The sequence below is a fragment of the Acipenser ruthenus genome, chromosome 8 (genome assembly GCF_902713425.1).
Source record: "Acipenser ruthenus chromosome 8, fAciRut3.2 maternal haplotype, whole genome shotgun sequence".
NCBI classification, from domain to species: domain Eukaryota; kingdom Metazoa; phylum Chordata; class Actinopteri; order Acipenseriformes; family Acipenseridae; genus Acipenser; species Acipenser ruthenus.
The window spans coordinates 17,598,384-17,610,341 of record NC_081196.1 but is presented as its reverse complement, the minus strand read 5'-3'; positions in this window follow the sequence as shown (position 1 = coordinate 17,610,341).

Genomic DNA, 11,958 nt, shown 5'->3' with positions numbered 1-11,958 from the left:
AATCCAGTACTCAAGCAGCAGCAGTGCAGCTCCCCCTGCTGGTTCAAGCCGCCGACATTTGACTCTCAGTCTGCATTACAAGATCCAGTAGCACAGATTATCTTTCTCCCCTTTTGTAATATCTAAAGACAGCAAGCTTTAATTCAGCTCTCAACGATGCCCTTTGGTGCACAATCACCTGGATTCACTCATTATTATTATTATTATTATTATTATTATTATTATTATTATTATTATTATTATTATTATTTATTTCTTAGCAGACGCCCTTATCCAGGGCGACTTACAATTGTTACAAGATATCACATTATTTTTACATACAATTACCCATTTATACAGTTTTTTTTTTTTTTTTACTGGAGCAATCTAGGTAAAGTACCTTGCTCAAGGGTACAGCGGCAGTGTCCCCCACCTGGGATTGAACTCACAACCCTCCGGTCAAGAGTCCAGAGCCCTAACCACTACTATCAGTATTACCAATTATGTTTACTTTCTCGCCATTGCAGATGCCAATACAGCCTCATCTCTCCATGCCCATATCGGCAGTACTAGATCTCTCAATCACCACGATGCACTATTTCCATACAATCTCCCAGCTGCAGCAATCCATTGCTACTTTCTTTCGGTAACTGAGGCACAAAATCATAATGGGTAGGTGTCACAAAGACGGCCGGAGTGGGTGGTGTCAGACCAGAGCCAGGAAATAAACAACAGAGACTTGGGGTTTTGGTGAGGCTGAGCGCGTGATCGTGCTCAGCATTTAATAATTAATAGACAGAACAGAAAATAAAAGGTTTGAACACAAAACAGGACACGGCACTTTAACCCAAAATAAATAGACAGACAAAACGAACTAACACTTAACAAACAAACACGGTGAGAACAAACACTTTACGTTACGTTATTTTACTTTATTTCTCCTCCGACTCTCTCCCGTTCTCCACTCACCGAACACCCAACCCCGAGTGACAGAAATGTGCATCTATATATACTGTTGTGCTGGGATTCAATTACTAATTAATTACTCACTTGAATCCCAGCACGTGAATTAATTCTGTGCAACCCCGTGCTCACATATTACATTTAACCAGCACGTGAAGTGATTTGTACCCTCCTCGTGCCTAAATATAAATCTACATTTTTAAATACACGTGAAACACAGACCCGTTTATATCCTGTGTACCAATGACTATACACCAACATTTACACACGCACGCAACACACAACACATAATAAGCACACAGGGGCGGGGCACATTGCCACATATACCCCCCCTTGTGCGCAGCACACATGGCCTCAACGGCCACCTCCCCCCTTAAAAATCCAGCAGTCCAGGCCAAAGTCTCGGGCTGGGAAGGGAGGCTTCCAGGGGCCCACAGGTGGCAATGTTGCCAGTAGCCAGGCTGCTACTGGCCATGCTGTCAGCAGACGTGCTGACAGCTCCCAGACTGACTCCTTCAGCCGGGGCAGTCCTGGCAGCGGAAAGGCTGCTTGGGGGATGGTCTCCTGACCTCCCCTCTTCTTCGTAGCTGGCAGCTCCCTCTTCCGGGGCTCCGGCCACAGTCTCTTCTGCAGCACAAGTGCTGCAGTGGGAGCAGGTCTCCGGACCTCCCCCACAATCTCCGGCAGCGAAACTGCTGCTGGGGTTGGTGGTCTCCAGACCTCCTCCCCCTTCTTCGTGGCCGACAGCTCCCCTTGCTGGGGCTCCGGCCACCGTACTCCCTGTGGTGGAGGTACGGGAAGCAGAGACAGCTCCTGCTGTTCTGCTTCTGGCAGTGGCGGAGGCAGAGGCAGCTCCTGCTCCTCTGCTCCTAGTGGAGGAAGCGGTGGAGGTGGCGGATGCAGAGGCAGCTCCTGCTGCTCTGCTCCTTCCGGTGGAGGTGGCGGAGGCAGAGGCAGCTCCGGCTGCTCTGCTCCTGGCGGTGGTGGAGGCAGAGGCAGCTCCTGCTCCTCTGCTCCTAGTGGAGGAAGCGGTGGAGGTGGCGGAGGCAGAGGCAGCTCCTGCTGCTCTGCTCCTTCCGGTGGAGGTGGCGGAGGCAGAGGCAGCTCCGGCTGCTCTGCTCCTGCCGGTGAAGGTGGGAGCAGCGTGTAGTTTCCTGCCGATGGAGGTGGGAGCAGCGTGTAATCTCCTCCTTTTCCAGGGGACTGGTGCTGCTCTGCCTCTCTTGCAGGGAACTGGTGCGGCTCCGCCTTTGACGGGGAAACCAGCAGGCATTCTCCCTCTGCTGGTGGAGGTGGAACCAGCAGGCATTCTCCCTCTGCTGGTAGCTCGGGTCCTGGGGCTGTGGAAACCCCGACTTCCCTCTCTTCGGGCTGTGGACGCACCGACTCCTCCCTTTTGGGCTGTGGACGCACCGACTCCTCCCTTTTGGGCTGTGGACGCACCGACTCCCCCCTCTTGGGCTGTGGACGCACCGACTCCCCCCTCTTGGGCTGTGGACGTTCGGGCTCCCCCCACTCAGGCGTAGGACGTTCGGGCTCCCCCCACTCAGGCGTAGGACGTTCGGGCTCCTCCCACTCAGGCGTAGGACGTTCGGGCTCCTCCCACTCAGGCGTAGGACGTTCGGGCTCCTCCCACTCAGGCGTAGGACGTTCGGGCTCCTCCCGCTTGGGCTGTGGACGCTCAGGCTCCTCCCGCTTGGGCTGTGGATGCTCAGGCTCCTCCCGCTTGGGCTGTGGACGCTCAGGCTCCTCCCGCTTGGGCTGTGGACGCTCAGGCTCCTCCCGCTCGGGCTGTGGACGCTCTGGCTCCTCCCGCTCGGGCTGTGGACGCAAAACCAGCAGGCATTCTTCCTCTGCTGGTGGAGACGGGGACAGCAGGCATTCTTCCTCTGCTGGTGGACCTGCTACCTGGGCTGCTGTTCCACTTATAATTGCCTCCAGGTAGCTGAGGACCAACCCCACACCTTCCTCCCAGGTGCTTAGGGTCTGTTCCCTCGCATATGCCTCCCATCGCTCCCTATCCATAAACTGCAGGAACCGGACGACTACTGGTATAGACTGGGCCTCCAGCCCAGCATTTTCCAGCATCCAGTCCCGCACTTTGATGGCGTCTTCTGCCATTTTTTTTTTTTCCTCTTTTTTTTTTTTAATCCAAAAATGCTGTTCCTGCTCTGGCCTGAGTCCTGGAGGCGCTGTAGATCCCACGCAGGACACCACGTGTCACAAAGACGGCCGGAGTGGGTGGTGTCAGACCAGAGCCAGGAAATAAACAACAGAGACTTGGGGTTTTGGTGAGGCTGAGCGCGTGATCGTGCTCAGCATTTAATAATTAATAGACAGAACAGAAAATAAAAGGTTTGAACACAAAACAGGACACGGCACTTTAACCCAAAATAAATAGACAGACAAAACGAACTAACACTTAACAAACAAACACGGTGAGAACAAACACTTTACGTTACGTTATTTTACTTTATTTCTCCTCCGACTCTCTCCCGTTCTCCACTCACCGAACACCCAACCCCGAGTGACAGAAATGTGCATCCATATACTGTTGTGCTGGGATTCAATTACTAATTAATTACTCACTTGAATCCCAGCACGTGAATTAATTCTGTGCAACCCCATGCTCACATATTACATTTAACCAGCACGTGAAGTGATTTGTACCCTCCTCGTGCCTAAATATAAATCTACATTTTTAAATACACGTGAAACACAGACCCGTTTATATCCTGTGTACCAATGACTATACACCAACATTTACACACGCACGCAACACACAACACATAATAAGCACACAGGGGCGGGGCACATTGCCACAGTAGGACATTAATTTGATTAAATTCTCATTCAATTTGGGATCCCCAGTTTGTTTTGGGGGGAAAAAAAATAACCATTAGAGGGTAGTATAACACCACAAATTGTGTGTTTAAGCTACAGTATCTATAGCCTTGTGTAAGAAAGCCCTGTATTTTCTAATCAAATAATTATTACCTGCAGCTTGGTTTGAAATGTTTACGTTAAAAGGCTAATAATTAATGTGTGGAAGCTGCCAGCAGACATTGAAGAACTATTAATATAATTGAAAGCATTCTCTTACCTCACGATGGATAATGCATTCATAGACTGTTCCCGATCAGTTCAACAGGTTTTGCAGCAAATCTATGTCTTGCAGCAACCTCAGAGCAAACGCCTGCAGGGATACGATCCACCACACACTTTGTATCAATCTGTCTAAATCTGCCCCAACATTTGTATAATTTACCTCTCTTCAGTCCTCTTGACCAGTCCACTGGTCATGCAACTTCTCTGTCGTCTAATATGGATTTCAGTTTCCAATCCTTTTTATTCAAGACACCACTTTCCCGGTACTCATAATAACATGGCCGGTGCATTAGCGACGCTTAACAAAGGGTTGGAGAAAGTGGAATCACTAACCCCCCAAAGGATAGACCCCCAGCTCCCTGCTGAAGACGTTTATGAGAAGAAAAAGGAGAACGGCCAATGCATATAGAAAAGAAGAAAAAAGAGAGAAAACATTTAACACAAAAAGAAAGAAAAACACTTAACGTGACACAGAGGTTAGTAACTGTACCCTACTGACTATATGAAGACCCTCCGCACAGTGGAAAGGAAAAAAAAAACAGCTTCATTTTTATTTCTTTTCTTTTTTTTTTAGGAGGAAACCTTTTGTGGCCCAGGTGTATAGGTCGTCCCCACTGTGGACATACTAGCAATAGACTGAGGGGCAGATGCTATTTCGGCTGGTGAAGAATGAATGTAAGCTTAAACTGCTGATGAGGTCCAGCAAAGCCATATTTTATGTGAAGGCCCCAAGCAGTGGAACCCCTCTTGTTTGTCAGGTCTCCTCAGCAACGGAACCCCCCTTCTGTAATGTTGGGCTGTTGAAGAGGCAGAACACCCCGCTGTATATGTTCTAACATCTACTAAGTTTGTTTTCTTTCTGGTTCGCGAGCCTCTTCATATGTCGGGTTACGTTGGAGACGGTGCCCCTCTTTGTATGTCGGCCCCTCTCCTGTTTGTCGGGTCTCCTCAGCGACGGGACCCCCCTACTGCATATGTTGGGCCATTGAAGAGCCAGAACCGCTTTTACGTGTTAATATTACGAATCAATATGTTTTCTTTTTTTTATAAATTTAGTCGTTGCCAATTATTTTTAGTATTTTCTCCCAATTTAGAATGGCCAATTATTTTTTAAGCTCAGCTCACTGCTACCACCCCTGCGCTGACTTGGGAGGGCGAAGATGAACACACACTGTCCTCCGAAGCGTGTGCCATCAGCCGACCGCTTTTTTTCACACTGCAGACTCACCATGCAGCCACCCAAGAGCTACAGCGTCAGAGGACAACGCAGCTCTCAGGAAGCTTACAGGCAGGCCCGCAGGTGCCCGGCCAGACTACAGGGGTCGCTGGTGCGCAGTGAGCCAAGGACACCCTGGCCAACCTAACCCTCACTCCCCCCGGGCAGTGCTCGGCCAATTGTGTGCCGCCCCCTGGGATCTCCCGTCCACGGTCGGCTGTGGAATAGCCTGGACTCAAACTCACGACGTCCAGACTATAGAGCGCATCCTGCACCCCACGTGGAGCACCTTTACTGGATGCGCCACTCGGGAGCCCCAATCAATGTGTTTTCTTTCTGGTTCGCGAGCTTCTTTGTATGTCGGGTCATCTCAGAGACAGTGACCCCCTCCTGTTTGTCGGGGCTCCTCAATGACGGAACCCCCCCTTTATATGTGTAGGGCCTTCGAAGGACAGAGCTTCTCTTTTATATGTTCTATTTGTTACTAACAATATGTCCTAAACATTATAGCAGGTGGCCCAGCTCCGACTATTTATTCATAAAAACAGACTTTAAAAATCAGAGGGAGCCATGATGCTTTAGGCTGCCACCTGTTGAGAGCCAAGGGAAGTACAACAGGTATCAAAATATTTATTTTTTACATTTAAAGAGTTAATTAATCTGTTAACAATTGTGTGCAAGAGACACTAAAGGGCTTTACTCTTTGTAAATGTTTGTGTTTAATATAGTGTATTTATAATAATATTCTCCATATTAAGAAATGGGCAATGTTATTGCAAACATTCAGTACCCCCAAGGTAGGGTTCGATTGCTTCTCAAATACTTTAGTATGCAGGATGTATAGAACAAAAGCAATGTTCGTGGTGATGTCTATTGTCAATGTAGTTTCTCAAGTGCATTTGATGTAAGTGTTTATTTCACACCACAGTTTTCAGTGTGTTACCTAAAAGCAACCTCCCTTGACGTTGTTTCCTTTTTTTGGTAAATGTGGCTGCACTCAGCGGAAAAAACAATAGTACATTCAATACGGCACTACCAGCATAAGAGCATAAGTAAAAATAAACCTTTGTGCGAAAATATCTCTCAAATATAACACGCTAAACTAGTAGAAATCAACCACATCTGGTGAGCACAATGCCTTCTACTGCTGCTGCTTTGTTTTTCATTAAAAAAAAGATAAAGATAAAAAGTAAGAACAAGTGCTTCCTGTTCTATTTTTTATCGGAAATGGAAAAATATTTCTTGATATAGTCCAGACAAACCACCAATAACTAAGCACAAAAACTACTTTTGACCTTTTGTTTCAGACAGTAGTCTAGTTTCTGCTTATTCAGAGTGTAAGTGTTCTTTGTCTGAAAGAAAGAATAAGAATTTCAACTGCATAGTTCACATGTTCAGCTTGATTACTTTAAATACAAAGCAATACCAATGATTATTATAAAAATACCTTTTATATTATAAAAATATTAATCTTGCTGCTAGCATATAGCAATAAAAAATGTTTAGAATGCCATTTGCCACCATGAACTCCTGCACTCTCAATGATATATGGGCCAGTGAGACATAGTCAAATAGATTGTTTCTAAACACACAAAGTCTATGAATAGGAACATATACTGATGTATACCAATGTGAGCATTGGCCTTTAGTGTATGGTGAAAGACAGTGGCATAACAGTATTGTAAAACTTAAAAGATACAAGTCATGAAAACAAACGTTTCGACTGTGAAGTAAGTATACCTAGAATGGCAAAAAAGCAAATGTATTAATCATATCAACAGGGCTGGCCTTACCTCTTTGTGGGCCCTATGCGGTGGACAAATGGGGGGCCCTCCTTTCAGCCACTGTATGAACAGCTAAACAATGTCTTAAAAGGGTTGGTAGCCTGGACAGTCTGGCAGTGTTTATTATAGTCTTTGCTGGTTAGTAATCAGGAGCAAAGCAGTCTAACAATGACACTGCACAAACTATATACAAGAAGCTTTTGTCACACCTAACAATGTTGCTATAAATTCAGTAACTCTCATCATCAGAAACCTTTCTTGCTTTTTGTGCCGCAAAATTCTTATGTTTTCCTGGCTTTTGAGAGTTCATTAACTTCTGCCCTTTTGTTCTCAATTACTGCTCGGGCAACGCGCATTGATATGGAAACCTTTTTGCTAGACCTGTTTTAGATGAGAACTTTTATAACAATAAACAACATTTGTTTTTATTACTTTATTTACAAGATGGACATAAAAAACAAATATTCTAAAATTTAGTATTTACTGTTTTAAATTGTATTTAAATATTTATTTGTTGTATAATAACTTAGAGAGGTGCAGTCTCTCAAACCGTAAAGTATGGAGGGTGATTGTTAATGGGCTCTCTGTTCTGCTACGGAACCACACTGAATTTGCTTACATAGCAACAGTGTTGTCAACCTTTCAGATCTGAAAGTTGCCCGATCAGCCTCAAAAAGGCACTATATTAAAGCAAAAGTCACCAAACAATCATAGTACACAGACACACCAATAACTACACATAGTATGCAGTGGTGTAGTCCTACATCTAGAAGTACTGGAACACTAGGTGGGGTAATAGACAGCGAGCATGCTGGTGTCACACGAAAATGCCCCCCCCCCCCCCCCCCCGACTAAATTTCATACATTGAAATTACATTTTAAGCATGCCTATTGTTTTTTTTGTTTTTTTAAATCAACGTAAAATGTAATATATCCAGAGTCTTAACATCAATGACAACAACAATAATTTTAGCCTTTTTAAAGAAGTCATTCCATCAGTCAGTTTCTCGTGTGCAAAAAAGCTAGCAAAAATAAAAACGGTAACCTGATATTTAAAGAAAATAAAACAATAACAGAAGCACTGTCTTTAAAATAATACATTGCAAGATTTTCACAAACTACTTATAGGATTTACAGTTAAAGAAAAGGTTAACCACATTTAAAGTTGGTTTGAAATGTCTAGGTGATGTTAATATCAAATGAATATCAAACTTCAAACCAGCTTTACCACTGGCAACACCATGTTGTTGGTTTGTTTAGAAACAGGCTTGTGGTTGTTAAGCCCGTTGGTAAGCAAATTACGCATTGACTTTCAAATGGGGCAGGGCATTTTAATTACCCTGACAATGATTCTGAAAGGACTGACAATGAAAGGATGTTGCTAATACAGGATGATCAAAATATTTTGCCAATTTTTATATCTCTGAAATTCTCTGATGACTGTCCTGGAAATCGCTAGACTTGTAGCTAGTTGTTTTTGACAAAAAATGTCGCCAAGTCAGCCCTTAAAGTCGTTAGATTTAGCGATAATTCGCTAAGTTGGCAACACTGCATAACAACGATGCCCAATAAGAAATGTTTACCCACGTTTGTACATTTGAGTGGGGCGGGGCCTGGAGGGATAATTCTTTAAAGCGACAGTAGCCTAATGTACATACAAAACTTTGACAGTGGTGCATCCAAATTCAAGACCAAGGAAAGCAATATGCGGGGCCATTTTAAGGGCGGGCCTTATGTGGTCGCATAGGCTGCATAGGCCTAAGGCCGGCCCTGCATATCAATGTATAGCAAGGTCAAGATAGGAAGTTTCAACCTCAAAACCTAAACAATGAGCTACTAAAAACTGGAGGCGGTCTGGCTAAACTCACTGAGCTCCTGACCAACAAATGTAGAGCTCTTAGTGGGTCCACAGCCAATATCGGCAACTTGTCAGTATTCAAATCACACTGCACTCCGAGGCAGTTATTTTAGTAGCGCCCAAACTCCTGCCTCATGATCGGCCTTAAAGCTCCAGCAAGTTTTTTGTCTATTTATCAGTTTTCTGAAGGTTTTAGCACATGTTCATGTCACTGAAACTTCTGGAAATCCACTTAGATGCTATTACAGCAAAGCTAAAACACCATTGCGAGTTTTAAATGTAAATAAGCTATTTAAATGAAATGTCAAGCATCTTCCTCTTTAATGCAGAATGCACATTTAGGATTCGTACTGTTAAAAGTAAGATGAGTGAGGGAGAAAATAGCTATCAGTCTTATTGTGCAACTGCCAAGGCAGAAGGACAAGAGGCAAAAGAAGTGAAGCCATGAAAATAAGGCACCTGAATGCAGACGCTTTGAGATCACTGGCTGCAGATTTCAAAGATTCTGGTGACGATTCCCTTTACCACAATGACCACTTGCATTCTGGTAAGACTACTTTCTGTTAAGACTGCTTTCTTTGTGAAGTTATTACAGAATACTAAACACTTCCTCACACTTTTAAATCATCAGTTTTACCCATAATGTATTACTCAAATTCACATGGCCATTCAAATAATGCCTCACTGCTCTAAATCACTTACCATTCAGAAAGACTTAGGATCAACATACAATCATTCACACTTCCATACCATTCGACTCATTTCACCCTCCATACCTAAGCAATGGATGTTACCCATCCATTAAAAACTGGGTAATCTCAGGCTGGACTTGTTGGCCTCCTGACTAATAGGGGTTCGTGAAACGCTATGAGGTAAACTTTCCCCAGGCGGTTTTCCTTAACCACGCTGGAGCGCAAAGACCAATGTAGAGCTCCCAGTGGGTCCACAGCAAAGATTGGCAACTTGGTGGGAGCAGGATTCAAACCACTCTTGCATAAGACCCTGCACTCCAAGAAGCAGTGCTTTTTGAAGGTGAGTCAACAGTTATCATTATTTATGTTATCCACTGGCTCAGTTTTAACATCACATTCTGTTAGTCATTTATACCGATGCATGAAGGCAAGCTAAGTGATCATTTAAACTGTATTTATGTACTTTTTTCAATAGGAGAATGTTTTCCTTTGTTAGGAAAGCGTGTATTATTCACTATGAAATAGCAACATAATTTACATTAAAATGACATGTATTGCTCACAGGTCAATGGGTTTGCTGTATGAGTTTGTTTGAAGACAAGAGAACTTTCTTACAATTTGTGGCATGCTAGAAACACAAAAGGCCTTTAGATCAATGTGTGCTCGGCGGATACACCTGGATTCTGTTATACTGTTGAGGTTTTTAACGTGTGTGTCCTTGTCTTTAAATCTTGTGTATTAAAAGTTTACCCCTCTTGGTTACTTTCACTATTATGAAATTTAACAAAGAGAGTTTTCTTTGTTGCAGGAAGTGGGGAATCAGATTGTTTAAAATGTTGATGCTTGTATTCACTCTGTGCAGTTATTGCAGTCAAATAAGGAAATGCACAGTATAAGAAAAAACAACCAAAATAAGAATTAAACATTATGCTTAAACCAATGATAAGTAAAAATCACGGTTCATTTCATTTTATCTTAAATATATTCAACATTTTAGTTGTTTGACCCTTCCAGTACAACCCCAGAATTTGACAACTGCTTTACTTCCACTTTCCCAGGGCTGTTGTATGATCTTATGGAATCAAACACGCTCAGTATTATGCATTCAGTGATACACAGATCAGTGAACAAATTGCTTAAACCCCAGGACAAGAGCCCCTCAAAGAGTAGGTGGGGCTGGCAGAATGGAAGTGTCCCACTGACATGACATACTCAAAGCAAGCCCCAAGTCACATAAGGGCAGGCAGGGTTATAGAATAATGATACATCAGTACTGGAGAAAAAGAACCCAAAACCATGTGAATTGTTGCAAACACCATAAAATGGCAATGGGAATGTAGAAAAGCAATTTCAATTAATTGGAAGCTAATTACTTTTCAATGCAGAATGCACGAGGCAGGTGAATAAAGAACAATTGCCTGGATAAGACTTGGGGTTACATACTTAGAAAGTCAGATCAGTGAGTGATGTAGAAAATAGGTAACAACCTGATTGTCCAAGCAAACATAAGCATACTGGCTGAAGCTTCCAAAGTCAATGGTGATGGTTCCCTTTATCACAGTGACCACTGCATGCTTTATCTGAGCTGTAGCGCAGCTGCTTTTTGAGCTCCACGCAGCCTCCCCAGGTACGCCCCCTAGCCAATCCGGACCTCTCTTCTCAAATGGTCGCTAAGCAACACATCTCCTGTTGCACGTCCGAGCTGCTCCCGTAAAGGCACACATGCACTCACGAACCAGCGACAGGGCACTCCTGGTCACATATCCTGCCCCTCAGAACGGCACCACCGGTCCGTTCGATACCACCGCCTGGTTCCTCTGCTGTCTGGGGGTGGGGTCCGCGGTCGTCTCCAGCGACATCTCAAAGGACCAGAGAAACAGCGTGGACAGGGCAACCGGAGCGCAGACTGGTCCTTCTGACTGCACATCCTGGCAACCAACTGCTCTGTGCCGATCCTGCCTTGACTCAGCAGGACCACTGACATCCCACGCTTGACACCAAGTGTAACAGGGTGATGTGTGACACGTGTGGGTCGTCACTGAATAACATTGAATCAGACACAAAGCAGTGGGTGTCGACACGCCGCACAGGAATGCAGATTTAATACAACACAGGCCTGACACTAGGGTACCAACAATGGTAATCCCAGCGCCGGATTTAATAAAGAAAACAAAACAAAGCTACAAATAAAAGGGTGCCTCACAATGCGAGCGCTAGTCCCACTAAAAGGAATGTCCTGCTCCAGGAACCTACTGCCCTATGAAACCTCTCTGTATTTTTTGGGATCAATATCCCCTAAACTGACCTAGTGAAGTCCTGGCCTCTTCTGGACTGCCTTGGCTGGGTCATGTCTCCATG